Source organism: Ciconia boyciana, chromosome 2 (assembly GCF_034638445.1).
Source record: "Ciconia boyciana chromosome 2, ASM3463844v1, whole genome shotgun sequence".
Lineage (NCBI taxonomy): Eukaryota > Metazoa > Chordata > Aves > Ciconiiformes > Ciconiidae > Ciconia > Ciconia boyciana.
Genome location: NC_132935.1, coordinates 65,697,400 through 65,711,628, shown reverse-complemented (window position 1 = coordinate 65,711,628; position 14,229 = coordinate 65,697,400). Strand labels below are relative to the sequence as shown.

At 47.1% G+C, this 14,229-nt stretch overlaps 1 protein-coding gene across 3 annotated transcripts in view; it reads left to right on the top strand.

Annotated features, from left to right (window-relative positions):
• The first annotated feature begins 4,512 nt into the window (after positions 1-4,512).
• ZNF516 (zinc finger protein 516) overlaps positions 4,513-14,229 on the top strand; it is a 105,024-nt gene continuing 95,307 nt past the window's right edge. For 2 of the 3 annotated variants that reach the window (XM_072852845.1, XM_072852847.1), the window contains exon 1: positions 4,513-4,677. The gene's annotated coding sequence lies outside the window, so the exon portion shown is untranslated. The other variant, XM_072852846.1, reaches the window with a different exon arrangement.

The following is a 14,229-nucleotide window of genomic DNA, read 5'->3' as shown; positions in this document are numbered from 1 at the left end:
GCTGTACTTACTTTGCAATATTAACTTTTTCTGCTCTCTTCCTCAGTGTCTTTGTAAAAGTGATGTTGAATAACGCAATGTAAAAAAAAATGTGGGTTTGAGAGGATCAAAGCACAAAAATCAAAATCAGGCCATATCCTAGCAACTGTGTTGACGGTCGGGGCAAATATGAAAGACATTAGAGTTAAAAATGTTGATTTTTCAAGAAAAGTCTCCGGATTATTATTCATTAAAAGTCTCCTCTGCCATAAGGAAAAGCTCATTACGTGCCATAAATGAGATGATGGAGACAAACACTGATCATCTTTTATCATTAAAGCAATTCCATTAATAGCAAGGGGACAACTTGTATGAGTAGAAGGTAAAGAGGATATGACCACATCTCGACACCCCATACAATTTGTCATCAGATATGCCCAAGTCGCTTACTGTGGTTACATGTTAATAGGTTCTTCAGATCCCAAAATATGTGCAGCTCTCCGAATGGAAAATTATTTTCAAACCCATTTGCTAGATTTATGCCTGACTAAATTAACGGGGCGCAAGAGCTTGACCTCAATCCATGCAGACCCAGAGTACACCGGCGTGCAAAACTTTGCCGGGTCGTGGTGCGTTTTCAATAGTACCAACTGTGGGAGCAGCCTGACACCGCGCAGCTACTGAGGCACGATTGAAGAAGAGAGAAAGATTTTTGTGGTGCACATGAGAAGTCGATGTATTTTATCCAAGAATATACGCTTGCTATTGATTGAAACCATTTTGTTTCAGAGCAAAATTTGTGCCACCCACATAAACTCTGAAAGCACACCCGCGTTAGAGTGGCCCATTGTAATTGGAGTCAGAAATGCTAGTTTCTTGTTAAAAAGCATCACTGGGAATGTTTCTGTGCAGTGATCTGCAGAGGTACAAGGGTATTAGAGCCGCCTGCGCCTTCCAGTTTGTAACTGCTGCACATGCTCTTTGTATTTCCAAATATACCAAGGAAAAGTCCGGCTTAGAATGTAAAGACCAAGACAAGATTATTTGTCACCAGGCTTTGCGTGCTCTTTTTTTCTGACCCACGCACACTTTGAAAGCAAAATCTCTGGTTTAGATTAAAATAGATACATACTATTTTATTGGCAGAACTGGAGAATTAACTATAAAGCTAAGGGCTGTGTTTAGAAAGGGTCGTTGAGAGACAGATACGACGGGAGACCCCAAGGAAAATGCTGGTCCGAGTCTGGAGATGGAGAGACAGATTCCTTAAAAAAATCAAGAGCCCTAAGCCATCCTGGATCAGCATTATTTAGATACATTCTCTAAATTTCAGATAGATTTTTAACAATGAAAAATATTCATCGGCGCAAAACCTGAGTAACTCTGAGCAAGCATACAGCGAAAGCTGAAGTGACTGACTCCTCCAGGTTACATTTCACTGAATGGATCTGTGTATGTGACATGTATACACACACACACACACACACACGCGCACATATATAAAATGTAATCCAAACTTGGCTTGTTTGCCTGCCTTGAAGTATTTATATATGCTTTCAGCTTTGCTTTTAGAGAGACGGCCTTTTTTCCTTGCTATTCGACGATGGTGTTTCTCGGGAACCTTTTCTTATCTAAACTTCCACCAATCATTCCTAAGGCTAAGTTATGCAGACAAGTCATCGCACAGACTTTCATCAAAATGCCATTTTCCTTAACTTGAGAAAGCCTGGTCCCAAATGCTGAACAAATAATTTATTAGACCATAGCAAAAGTAAATAAATGTTTTCCTGCTCCAAGTATTTCATTAGCCAGAGTTATTATACATGCGAGTCTATAAATAGCAAAACACGTATTGAGCCATTAATATCGCTGACATTCTAATACGAAATACTGTAATTTAAAGAATTTGAAATGGGAGGACATCTCCTGGAAGATTCCTGGCAAAGATAAAACGGGTAAACAGTGTCTGTGAACAGATTAATCACCCATGGTAATGGTACGTTACTAACGATTTGAAAATTAAGAATATCTTCTCTACCTGAAATTTCTAACAACATTGACGACATTATGCAAATACATTTTGCCTATCTTTTAAGTCTATTAAATTCTTATACTGTTCCAGTTTTGCTTTTAAAACCCAGAAGTGCTGGACTCAGCAGAAGAAATGTGAGAAAATCTCCTATTTAAAATTACATGGACAGAGGAACTCTGCTAGTGACTTTCTGTGAAATTAATATACCGCTTGATTGTTTTTAAAGTCTCTGCGTCTTCTGAATTTTTAATTGCCTTTCCATTAAAGTGGAATACCCCTCTCTTACTAAGCCCGAGATGCGTTCTCCAGTCCTTTCACCCCCGGTAGCCTCAGTATCCTATTTTTTTATGGGAACAAGGAGTGCAAGACTGGGCCCTGTGGAAGCAAATGTGGAAAATATTAAGCATTTCAAGCATTATGGAATAATAGAGCAAGCACTATGTTGTGTATTCTCGTGTTTTACTGTCTAAGGAAGAGAATCTCGACAGAGTATGAGAGAAAAGGAGTAGGTCGTAAAAATCACATTTTTACGTAGAGGAGTTGGGAAGTCTCATGCACCTTTCATTGCTCCGACTTGTCAATTTTTGCCATATGGAAATTATTAGCTTAATACTGTAGTTCTAAATACTGCCCAGGAATGCTGATTTATAATGGATTTCTTACTCTTTGTGTAAAGAAATGCTGAAGTGCTATATAAACTGTGATTAGAGAATCTACACTCTTGTGTTACAGGCGTGTGCCTGGGGTGAATTCTTCAAGTTTAGAGAGGCGACGTCCGCTCCGGTCCACTCGCAGGTAAATCCGGCATCAGCGAACTCAGAATTCCCGCAAAACGCGGCGAGTCTGGAGTAACTGGGAACACGGTTTGGCCTGCGATTGAAAAAGCGTGCAGGAAAGATGCTGATGCATAAGGAACAAAATCCAGACATTCCAGATACATTATTTACTATCGAGGCATTTAAAAACACCGCCTTCATGCAACGAAGCTGCCTTTGAAGGACAGGCAAAGCGCATTTTTTAAAGCGCGTCCTCTCTATATGTTGACCAGCTGCTACGCACGTCCGATGATTTTTTTTTTCCCCCTGTGAATTAGAATTAAATTTGATTGTCCCAAATACATCCCACTCAGGCATTCATGCTGAAAGCAGCAACAATTGTCAATGACCTTTAACACGCCTGCTATTCAAATTAGTGCAGATCATTAATCACACATAGCTTACATTTTATGATTCGTGTATCCTTCATTACCAACTTTCCCTCTCGCTCGCCGGCCCCCACCCCCGCCCCTTTCCTTTATTCCCAGGGTTCTGGTAATAAGCACTGGAAAGGGCAGGATTTAAAGCCTCCCCCCGCCGCCCCAATTCTGTGCTCTCCTCCTTGCCGGCGGTGCCGGAGCGGTTTGCGTCCCAAGCGCAAGACGGGGCTGGAGGGGAGGCAGGAGCGGGGCCGGTGCGCCCGGGCAGGGCCGGGCCGGGCCGGGGCAGCCCCGGCGGGGGGCTCGGAGCCGGGGTGCCCGGCGGAGGGCGGAGGGGGGGGCTGCGCCGGCCCGGGGCGGTGGCCCAGGGCGCTGCGGGGCGTCGAGATAACACCGACCCTCCGTCAAAAGTCCTCCTTGTCAATTCTACGTCATCGCACATTACGAGACAAAGAAAGAAGGAGAAAAAAAAGCCTCCACACCCTTGATGTCTAGCACCGAGCTTTAGCAGATTAAATTAGGCTTTCCAGCCATAGACTAAACATACTCCCCTCGCCTATGGCACGCATATTTGGCGTGATTAAACCGGGCTCCGCAAACACGCAGGAAAACAAGAATTGAACTTTTCAGGCATAGGAGCGGTGGCGGTGGGTTTTTGTTGGTGTGTGTTTTTTTTTTTTTTTAAAAGCCATATGGCAGATTGATTTGTTCGGAGGTCTTTCAACTTCCCCAGCGTGGCTGTTGAACAGTATTCCTCTTTGATCTCGATGGAGGACTTTAATGTTGTTGTTTCTGCGCATTTCAATAGATCCATAAATATTTTACCAGCGGAATTCGCCCCCCCCAAAAAAAAAAAAAAAAAAAAGAGCACAAGGGGAAAAAAAGTTTCTAATAGAAACGCGTCTGGGGCAACTCCAGCCCGCACCTTTCGCGGCGGAGGTACGTGGGAACCGGGGCGGCGGCGGGCAGGAGCGCGACTCCGCGCCCGCACAACGCGGCGCCCGGCGGAGGGGCGGCGCGCCCGGCTTCGCCCCCCCCGCTGCCGCTGCCGCTGCCGTTCCCGCTGCCGCTGCCGTTCCCGCTGCCGGCCGGCGGCGGGGCCCCGGCGCCCCGCGCCCCAACTTTGCGCCGCGGAGACAATAGTGGCCGGCGCGTGGGCTCCGCACCGGCCAGACCATTGCGGCCGCCGGGGGACGCGCGGCGGCGGCGGGGCGGGCGGCGGCGGCGGCGGCGGCGGCGGGGCGGGCGGGGCGCGGCGGGCGCGGGCGCGGCGCGCGGGCGCGGCGGGCGGGGGCGGCGCGCGGGCGCGGGGCGCGGCGGGGGCCGGCGGGCCGCCCCCGCCCGCGCCAGTGGAGCCGCTCGGCGGATCATGTGCAGCGCTGCCGCTCGCATGCGGCGCGTGGTTTCACCTTCAGGGCGGCGGGTGGCTCGGCGCGCCCTTCCCCAAACGTTGCCGCCGGCAGCGGAGGAGGTGAGGGGCGGCGGGGCGGGGGGCTGGCCCGGCCCGGCCCGGGGGGCGGGGGTCCTCGGGCTGCGCCCCTGGGAAAGAAAACTTCGCGCCCCCCCCTCCCCCCGGGAGCGGGGACTGTCCCCCCGGTCATCGGAGCGGCTCCAAAATGGTAACTTTGCGCTGTTTCGCGAGGAGGAGGAGGAGGAGGAGGAGGTCGGTTTTACTGCAGTGGTGGTGTCGGGGGGGGGCTTGCGGGCTCCGGGAGCCTTTTGGCTTTGTACGCGCCGTCAGGGGCGGGGGGGGGGGGCGGACTGCGATATTAATCCATTAAGAAACAAAGAACAAATTGCCTCACTTCAAAGTGAAATGCTTCGGCTAATGAAGGTGGGTGATGGGTTTTCGAGCCCCCAGTAGCCACTTAAATTATTAAGCGGGTCTTCTTTTTTTTTTTCTTTTTTCCCCCTCCCCGATAGTTACCGATTGAGCGTGTGCGTGGAATGCCCGATGCGTGGTTGTGTGTGTCGTGTGTGCCCCCCCCCGTTGTTTTTTAGCCACTCTCCGCTCCGTTGCGAGTTGGTAGCTGCGTGATCCCCGTTAGAGAAGTACACAGTTTATCAAAGGAAGTTGGGGGTGGGCGGGCAGAGAAGACAATTATTCACATACAGACAGCGAGAAGGGCTCGAAGGACAATGTCTCCGTAGCGATTATTTCCAGAAGAGGAAAATAGCCCATTTGATGCGGGTGGGGTGGGGAGAGAGGCAGGGAGTTTGTATGTTAAAAAGCGGGGGGGGGATCGAGGGGAGGGGGGGAAGGAGAGCGAGAGAGAGAAGAAGAATAGAAATAATGCAGTTCCAGACATTTTGTGCTATAAAAGCTTTCCTCCTCCTCGTCCCTCCCTCCCTCCCCCCGCTACTATCTTCGGTGATAATTAGCATAGCGCCTAGTCGCGATCCTAATGCGACTTAAGTACTTGGGCAAGTTGAGGAAAGTTTGGATGGGCAAACTTTGCTGCGAGGGAACAAGGTGGGGTGCTAAAAGAGGCAGTACGTGTGGGGAGGCGTGCGGAGCATGACAGCCGGCCGTTGTTTTTCCCCTCCAACCAGCTAGCCTCTGCACTTAACTGCTGGAGGCAAACCCTGTGTTTTAAGCCGAAAAGTCTCGGTTTGGAGTCAGCACCATTTATTAGGAGCGTTAATAAGCTCCCAGCAGCAGACAGGGACCTTCTGGGGAATGCGCATTGTGTGTGCCCGCAGCTTATCCTTTACATTACCCCTATAGATACGGAGGCGCTCGGGCACTGGGCGTGCAGATATAATTTTGCTCGGACTACTTTCTAAACATTAATTCTGGTCTTTATTTAATCCAGATGCAGGGTTCCCCTCCCCCCCCCCCCCCCATTTGCTGCCTTATTGTTGGTTTACATTTTCTGAAAAGGCGACTGGTGTAACCTGTGGAATTTGAAATGCAAATAAAAGCCTGTGGGAGTTGAGGCAGAACAAATCAGCATTTATAAAGTGAAAAAAGATTTAATGTCTTTGAAACCATTGCGAGGTTGTTTTTTTTTTTTTTTTTAATAAGAACTGAATCGTGACGTCAAGTCGTTTGGGAAAGATTTTATTATTATTATTTTTAAATGTCTGAAACGCGGGTATGCGAAGTGCTTACAGGAAAAACAGATTACAAGATTAACATCTGTTAACATGATCGTTTATCTCCAGCCAAAAATAGGTCAGTCCTTTCTTAAGGAAACACGATTGCTGGGCGCATGATTAAATAATGAAATTAGGCTGATGAGTTCATAAACTAGACGCTGTGCCGACGTGCGTTAGGATCCGACCTGTGACAAAAATGTGTAATTCGAGGTCCGCCGGAGAGCGGTGCGAGGTCGAAGTCCCTTTTTGGGGAGAGGCGCAACTCTCTCGCCTCTTCCTCCTCCTTCTCCTCCTCCTCCCGCCCCCCCCGCTCCCCATGGCCAGGCGCTCCCCGCCGCCCCCCCCGCTCGCCCCCAGGCCGCCGGCAGCGTCTCCTCGGCCGGGGAGCCGAACTCTTTCCCTGCGAGCGGAGAAGTTTCCTCGGCGGGGAGGGGCGCGGGGGGTGCTGGGGGGGGGGGAACGGACAGACGGACGGACGCGCCGCGGAGCCCCCGCCCGCTGGCGGTCTCCGCCCCGCCGGGGCGGCCGCAGCCCGCGGGCCCGCCCCCCGCCACCGCCCGGCCCGGCCCGGCTCCGCTCCGCTCGGCCCCGGGCTGTCGGGGCGCGGCGAGGCGAGGTGGGACGAGGAGCCGCCGGGCCGGGCCGCTGCCCGCCCCCTGCCCGCCCCCCGCCCCGGCGCTGTGCGCATCCTCCGCCCGGCCTCGTTAGGTGTATCCCCTCGCAGTTTGCTTCTGGGTGGTGGGGTTGGGCTTTTTTTGGAAGTGGGTGCAAAAGTGCCCTTATGGAAAAATGTCCTCGGGCCTGGCGGTGCCATCGATATTTTAATTTTCTTTTTTTTTTTTTTTTTTTTTTGAGGCGGGTTCACTGATTTCTAGAGGACGATCGCAGCTCTTCAAAATTGTGGGCTGGCTGCTCTGCTCTGGGCTGGCTCCTCGGCGGTCGGGGAGAGGTCCCAGAAGCCTGCCCGGCAAAGGGCTGCTGCGCTTTGGCCCCCTGCCATGGACTTTATTTCATGCTTGCTGCACTAAATGAGTTAACAGCCAAAGGGTTTTTCATTAACTCGACTTGGCAACCGTGTATTTGGTTGGCTCTCCCCCCCCCCAAAAAAAAAAAGAAAAAAAAAAGAGAAAAGCATAATTTCAAGCAGAAGCTGAATGGCAAAACGTGGGTTGCTTTTGGGGGGGTCTGTTTTTCAAGCTCTTCTGTCAGATTTGCTTTATGCCCCCCTCCCTGTGCATGGCGTGTGGGTAGGTTGATAGCTGAGAGTTTTATTTTGTGGGGGGTGCGCGTCTTGATTTTTGACCATTGCTTTCCCGCGGTGCATTAAGGCCCCACATGTCCTGGAGGGGACCAGGCAGGAGGATGCTGACCCTGAGGGAGGGCAGTGACCTGCAGCTGCTTCCCCTTTTTATCCTCCCCTCACCCCCACGGGAGGTGTGTGGATGGGGCCGAGGGGTGTGTGTGTACGTACATGCGGGGGGCACGCTGTCGGACGCAGGGCAGGTGCACGCGGGGCCGAGGGGAGTTGTTGCAAGCGGGACAGGTGTGTGTGCATGCATGCAGAGCCAGGGATGGGGTATGTTGCATTGCTGCATGTGGGCCAGATCTGTGTGCCTGTAGGTCCTGCTGGGTATGGGGGGGCCGGGTATGCGCATCCACGCTGAGATGGGGATCGCATGGGTGCAGGTGTGTGTGTGCACATGTGCAGGGGCGAGGGGGTGCTTCGTTGAGGCAGGTGCATGTGTGTACTCATGCACGTGTGTGTGTGGCGCTGGTGCTGTGCCCCATGGACGGGTGTGGGTGGTAGTGGGTGCTTGGTGCAGTGGCATGCCTGCTCCTCCAGCGAGGCCCCCGCTTTTGCCCCCCAGGCCGGCTGCTGCTAGTGGGCCAAAAATAACTGTATTGCAAGAGGTGTTGGGTGTTTCGGGGGGAGAGCAGCGCCGGCGAGGGGTGGTGGTGATGAGAGCAAAGTTTTGTCGGGGCAGGGAGTATTTTGGGAGTTTCGATCCTGGAGTTTTGTCTGCGGCGGCTGGCCGGGATGAGTTGTCTCTCAGTGAGCGCTGCTGCTTTGTTTCCCGCCAGCATGTCCTTCAGCTCTGCCACAGCAAACCCACGGCCGGCCGGCCTCGTCGTGCGCTGCTCTGCACACCCCATCTTGTCCCGCCAGGCGGTGAGGAGGGGTGGGCCGCGGTGGTTTTCAGAGCTTTCCCCTTGGTGAAATGGGAAGCTGAAGTTGTGTAGGAGCACCTGTGGTGTAATCAGTGTTATGATGCAGTTACTCCAGGAGACGTCTTTAGTTTCACAAGAGTAGCTGCCATAGCCGCCTTGAATGAGCTTTGTACAATAAAGTGATTTGTGTTACTGGCATGGTGTACACCTTCACTAGCTCCCAGTGTAACATATTTTTCAGGTATCTCCAATAATTCTTGCCTGGGATTTGTTTTCAAGCCTTTAGTTCCTATAAAACTGAATGATGTTGAAGTGACATCTAGTTAGTGGTAAATACTGTGTGGTCTGTGTGAACAATAGGGCATTATAACCCCCCTCTAAACTGTTAGTGTAATATGCAAAGATAATGCTTACCAAAGAAAAAAAGAGAAAAATTAAACATCGGTGAGAATAACATTGTCTTAAGGAATGATCTGACAGAAGGGCATCCAAAGACGTTTAGGGGGAGGAGTGGTATTTGTTAGCACGGCTCCTATCTAAGCTCAGCACGACCTTCTAAATTGCTGTACACGACTAAAACAATGTGCGCCAAGAGCTGCATACCGTCCCTCTGTGAATGCGAACGACTACTTCTCTGTGCATCATAGGAAGGAAAACAGTTTACATCACTAAGGTGAAAGCTACCTCTTGTTATTTGCAAGTGACCTCGGTAACAGGATAGCTGGCTGCCATGGACCAACAGCAGTGGCGTTCAGCTTTTGTAGATTAAAGTTTTCCTGTGACAGGACTCATGTCTTTGCTTTAAAAATTAGGTTCATCATATGTTTTTATAGTTTGTCATAGTATCGTGCTGTCACCAAAAAGTAAAATAGCAATTATCAGTACAGAAATGCACGTTGAAGGGGTGAAAACGATTGTGCCATCGTTCTGAATCTCTGCCTGTTCAACTGCCCCTAAGTGCAGCCATCCCTCGTTTTAACAAAAAGAGATGTTTCTGTCTTAACATGTTACAGATCTGCTTCGGAAGCGGGGATGTTGGCTTCAGTTGACTGAAAAGTGAGTACCCTTTAAAATGCACCTTGCTGTGGGTGCTTGTGTAGCTGGTACCAGAGCGGGCAGCCTGGAAGAGTATCATCGGATGAACAATGTAGTCACCAACTCCTGCAAACTTCGGGCAGTCTGTTTATTCCGATTTTTTTTTTAAAGGTCTTTACATGCAGGTGACTTCAACAGAGTTACCTATAGGTAGCTGTGGTCTTAACTGGCAAGTTTTACACTTGAGATCCCACCTAATGGGGGGATCTATTTTTAGTATGATCCAAAACCTGTCAACTTTGAAAGACCTCACTTCTGTGAAGACTTAAATTCATGCCAAGTACTTCCAGGACTTCTTAGGGATTACGTACAGTGTGCAAAATGAGCCAATGCATAAGCTTTTGTGAGACCAGTGACGAAGTCTGTATGTGTGTACTCAAACTGGAAAGCTGGGTTTGACTGTATTGTTTCTTAAAGTCATCAAAATAGAAAGCTGAAATACAAAGTGATTGCATTTTACAGGAAGCAACTTGTCTGAGCTTGCAAATTTTACAAGTAAAATGTGCCTGTCTAAGTTTCTGAGGCACAAGTATGAATTTGTAGATACATACCTTTTAAGCCTGAATGGGCATAAGATTTCTGCTCAGAAAGGGGAAATGGACTACTGCTGTTTTTCATAGCTGTGTGATGTTCCTCAATTGGGTAAGAGTGTGTACAACCATCCTATAAATTGACTTGTTGCTTGTGAGCCCAGTGCTGTCCCCTAATAAGCGTGCTTGCCACTCCCATTGACTACTGGGAGTTGCATGAGGGTGTCTCTGGGTGGAATTACAGTTTCTGTATGTGAGTCTGAAATCCTTAACAATATTGGCGGTTAATCAGCTAGAACTTACTACAGTGTGGTTTTTAATTTTTTTCCTTTTTTTTTTCTTTCTGTAGCCATAAACTTAATCCAGATAATTAATCACGGCATGGCAAAAAAAACCAGGAAAAAAAAAGTCGCATTTATTTGATTACATATCTGCAATATAAATATTTGAACCTTGGAGCAACGTTGCTTTTTCAAAGCAGACATCTTACATGCTGCAAATGTTTATACACTTCAGTGCTAGGATAAAGCTGTTCTGACTTAGTCACTGAAGGCAAAATTCTGTTTTTCAGTTACCCACTGTAACTGCACAGTAACTCTCTGGGCATCATCAGTACAGTACTTGGGAGTTAGAAAGACTTAACAAATAGCAGTATTTCTTGATTGTCACTTGTATGTTAAAAGTAAGTGAGACTTCCTTTCCTTTTCCAGCAGGAGAGATTCTAGTAAATATTATGTTAGTGAGCCCGCATTAAAACATGCTAGTGGATTATGGTCCAGGTAGTTAACATTGCCATGGCTTTCATTAGGATGACGACTTCATTGCAAATGTTTACTTTCATTACCTAACTGTTAGTCAGCAAATGTTCCGTCTCTTGATCTGCTGAACCTGCTTTGCTATTTGAAGCCAATGAGCTCTGTTTTTTTTGATGCGATGATTACTCAACTTCAGTTACTCATTTTTTGATGTTGTTTACATCTTGGTTATCTGTAGGGGCCCATCAGCGTTGTTACACACTTCATGTTAGCAGTTTCTCCTTGGGTTCCTGAAACTGTGTTATGGCAACAGGGCTTATGCAAACGGACTCGGGGCACTAAGCATGTGTTCTGATATTAAATTAGTGTGCGGATGGACAACAGTTGCATCTCTTAAGTTGCTGCCAAATTACTTATTGCCTAATAAGTTGTAGCAGGTATTTTCTAGCAGTAGCACTGGGCTGCTGTAAGATAATGCATTTGTTTACTGCTCCCGAGTTGTGAGCTAGCATTCCAAATAGTGCCTGTTGCAGGGACAGTGGCTGTTTACAGGGTGACAAAGTCACATCTTAATGAAGACACTGGTCTAAACTGTTTTAAGTCTTATGTCGTGGAGGAACAGAGGGTTTTTACTCTGGATTCAAAACCACTTACGTTCTGATGACTACTTAAAATCCATTTTTGCTAAACTTCATTAGTGATTGCTTACGGAAAAGCATTTAATTTGTATCAGCAGGATATTGCGTAGTTTAACGCTTGTTCAACGAAATCCACGTTTCATTACGGGCTGCTACAGAAGCCAAAGGCCAGGCGTTGCTGTTGTACAGTTGTCGTAAACCCACGGTAACTTCAGTAGAGTGACTCTGAATTTACAGGGCTGTGTGCAGGGATGAATTTAGCACACAGCACTTAGCTTCTACTTAAAGCTTATAGTATTACATCCGTAATCAGGGCACTCTTAGAATCTCTGAGAAATTACTTTTTTCTTTGTCTACTCTTCTCCCTTTCCTTTCTTGCCACCGTGCTGTATGGCGTTGGGAGCTTGCTTCACCGTGTTGGGGCCGTCATATGTATGTCCCAAAGGAAATGTTTCCCAGCAGTGTACTCCAAATTGCAAAGTAGAACAATTTTGTGGCTCCCTGAATCTTTAAGGCCAGTTTCTAAAATGATCTAGCTTTTAATCTTCTTTTCAAAGTAAAACAGAAACTACAAAGCATATGTAATTACAATTTGTAGCTATTTTTAGACTCCTGACGTTTTCATTTATAGTATAATGATAAAAACAAATACTCAGCATAGAGGCTAGACAGACAATTTTCAAACCAACAGCATCCGCTCCAGCTACCCTGAGTGTATTTCATACATGTTTGCTTTGGTCCTTTTTTTTTATTTTTGTTCTTTCTGGTTGGGAGTGTACCGAAACTGGATGTTTCAGTACATGACTAGGGGCTGCAGAGAAAACGAGATTTCTGTCTATCGGGCAGGTCCTGTCGGGAGTGTTTGCTGAAAATTGGATCCTATGTCAGTGAGTTTTAAGGTATTGCATAGACACACGCATGCTTTGCTTTTCCGGCAGGTAAAATAAAGGAAGAACGGTGAGTTGGCTTGTCACTATTTTTACACTGCATGGAAATGCTCATGTTGGCTTATTACAGGGATAAAGCTGACTTAATAGTAATTTTTCCTTGTCTTTTTTAAAAAGGTGGTGAGCAGTGAAGTGGTATTAGTTCTCAGTAAAGAGAGAGAGAGAGAGACTGGTGGAAATTGAGGTGTTTTAGTCACAATCGTAGCCTCGTTTTAAAATAATCACATTTATTTATTTAAAAATAGATTTGGGAAAGAAATTAGCCATGTTCTTTGTTTTTAAAAGGGTAACGTGTGTGCACTCACCATATAGTAGCATTTAACCCATATTGTATGCGCTGACAACAAGTCACACTTATGCTCTGATTTATTTTAGTGTTTCAGAATGTTCTTTTTCTGAAATCTAGTACAATAAATGATGCGTTTAGGATTGTGCAATGTGACTGTGTCTTTAGCTGTTTTGCTTCATTGTTATAATGATACCAGGTTTGTGAGTAAGAAATTCCCCCCCACCCTTCTGAAATAATTTCCTTAAGAAATAGTTGGGCTCTGAATGTTGAAATGATTTGCGGGAAGAGTTATGAACAATAGGCAGTGACACTGTGTGTTGTAAAAGGATCGCGGGGCGAGGTGTTACGGTCTCTGCTGGCTGAAACTAGAGCTGCTCCTTTGATGGTTGAGGATGTGCTTGGAAAGACATTCTCCCCCCTTCCTGCTCCAGTCTTTGCACAGAGGTTGCTTAGTTGTCTATTTTAATGGACTCATTCTGGCTTCCCTTGCGGTAGACTGTGAGGCACCTGTATTGGTGAGCTGGTACCAGTATTGGCAGCCACAAGTATGATAAAACCATGAATTAGGCAGCTTGAGGATTGACTTAAACTATGCAATTAGGGAAATAAGGTCTCTTGTTTTCCCTTTGGATTTGGAGCCCCTGGGAGTTGTATTTTTAGGCTTGCTTTCCCCCGTGCCATCCTAGCTATGTGTATCTTAAGGGTTTCAGGAGATGGGGTTCTGCTCGGAAGTCCCAGGGCGCGCAGTAAATAGGAGTTAGCCCCATACGGTGCGTCGCGTGAGAACTTCCACAAGTCGGTGGTATTCCTCGGTGAGGTACCAGTTGCTCACCATCTGTCTCTTAAAGTCGTTTCTTTTAACCTTGGAATACAAAAATATTTAAGCAAGTTTATTCACGTGTTCGTGTGAAGTGTCTATAAGCGTACCGAAAAACTGCTAAGCTTCTAATTTCAACGTGATGTTTGAATACTAATGTATACCAATTAGGAATGGCTGACATTGTAATTTATAGAAGTTGAAAGGAGCATTAAACACCACCCTTCCAACACTAAATACAGCTTTTCCTCCTGTGTGTAGCTGCTTACATGAAACCAAGGGTCTGTCTTCCAGATTGTTGTGCTAGCACATTGATGCATCCTTGGATAAACTACCAGTCTCGTGTGTTATCATGTCAACCCCTTTGCAACATCCTGTGTATAACTGTACCTTCAGCTGATTAACACAATACTTTCTTGGTACTGTTTTTAATGACTCTGTGAATGCTTATTTTAAGACCATTTTTAGAGAAGTGCTTTCATCACTACTGAGAAAAGCTGTACAAAATCTATAAGTACTTACTTTAATTAGATTTGCTCTGTTTGTCTCTTTTTTTCTTTCCCCCAGATAAATTTTACCTCTGTAATGAATGCTGTGATCTTCAATGCATAATTTATATTGACATTAATAATGATATGTGGAGAATGTTTTAATGCCAGTTTGAGAAAACATGACAATTTA